The sequence below is a fragment of the Otolemur garnettii genome, unplaced genomic scaffold, assembly GCF_000181295.1.
Source record: "Otolemur garnettii isolate 467f Iridium unplaced genomic scaffold, OtoGar3 scaffold00068, whole genome shotgun sequence".
Classification (NCBI taxonomy): Eukaryota; Metazoa; Chordata; class Mammalia; order Primates; family Galagidae; genus Otolemur; species Otolemur garnettii.
The window spans coordinates 2,853,068-2,854,638 of NW_003852463.1; the positions used below are offsets into that span (position 1 = coordinate 2,853,068).

The 1,571-nt window shown below is 45.1% G+C and overlaps 1 protein-coding gene across 1 annotated transcript in view; it reads right to left on the reverse strand.

Moving 5' to 3' along the window:
* NOTO (notochord homeobox) overlaps positions 1 to 1,571 on the reverse strand; it is a 9,732-nt gene that overhangs the window by 1,316 nt on the left and 6,845 nt on the right. The window lies entirely within an intron of this gene.

Sequence of the window (1,571 nt, forward strand, 5' to 3'; positions counted from 1 at the left end):
TGGGACTACAGGCACCCGCCAACAATACCCAGCTAATTTTAGTAAAGACAAGGTCCCACTCTTGCTCAGACCTGGTCTTAGACTCCTGAGCTCAGGCAATCCACCTGCCTTGGCCTCTCAGAGTGTGCTAGTTTTACAGATGTGAGCCACTGACCCCAGCTCTCCTATTTACATCTTAAAAGTACCACACACCTGACTGGTGGATGACAGCAGGAACAAGAAGAGAATTGGGGGGTGGGCACTATTGTGGCCCAGTAAGAGCTAGGGACATATGTTAAGGGTGATGAAGAGAAAGAAATGAAGCCATTCCCTATATTTTGGAGGTAGGGGGTGACAGAACTTGCTGATGGTTGGAAGTTGGAGAGAAGGAGGAATCTAGGATAGCTAGGGTTTTTTGAGCAGCTAGGTGGACAGTAGCGCATATATGAGACAGGAACAGATTTGGGGAGAAAAGCAGTCAGGAATTGACGTTTAGACTTGTTAGGTTTGAAATGCTTTAGGTTTGAGACATCTAAGTAGAGGCATCAAGAAGGTGGTTAGATGTGTAAATTGTTAAGAGAGAAGGTTGAGTTGAGGATACAAATTTGGGAGACATTGGCTTTTAGATGGTACTTTAACATCTAAACAGTGGGAGTAGATAAGACCTGCTGGGGGAGAAATTTTGGAAGAGTAGGCTGGGTGTGGTGGCTTACGCCTGTAATCCTGGCACTCTGGGAGGCTGAAACAGGGGGATTGCTTGAGCTTAGGAGTTCAAGACCAGCCTGAGTAAGAGCGAGACCCCATCTCTTAAAAATAACTGGGCATTGTGGCGGGCACCTGTAGTCTGAGCTACCTGGGAGGCAGAGGCAAGAGGATCACTTGAGCTCAAGAATTTGAAGTTGCTGTGACCTATGACGCCAGAGCACTCTACAGAAGGTGACAAAGTGAAACTCCGTAGATATATATATAGAAAGAAAAGGAAAGGGAAAGGGAAGAGAAAGGAAAGGAAAGGAAAGAATCCTCTAAGGAAATGGAGGTGACCGGAGAGCTGGGAGTAAAATCAAAGAGTGTGGTGTGTGGAAGCCCAGAGAAGAGTGTGTTTTGGTAATGGAAGGAGTGGCTGAACCCAGAGTTGCTGAGTGGTGGAGTAAGTTGAGGGAAGGAATGTACCTGTTAGCTTTGGACACATGGAGGTCATTAGAGACCTTGCTGAGGAGTTTTGATGGAATGGTAGGGAAAAAAGTCTTGTTGGAAAGAGTTAGAAAGTGAATGGAAGACGGGGATGAGGATGCAGGCAGAAAGAACACAGCAAGTTCTTGAGAAGTTTACCTGTGAAAGGAGCAGAAAAATATTAATAGTACAATAGCTGAAGGGGGATTCAAGGGAATATTAATTACTTTTTAAAATATTTAGTCTCTTGAATATCTACTTAATTTCACTGACAGCTCCTTATTTTTTTTTTTGTAGAAACAGAGTCTCACTTTGTTGCCCTTGGTAGAGTGCCATGGAGTCACACAGCTCACAGCAACCTTCAACTCCTGGGCTTAAGCAATTCTCTTGCCTCAGCCTCCCGAGTAGCTGGGACTACAAGC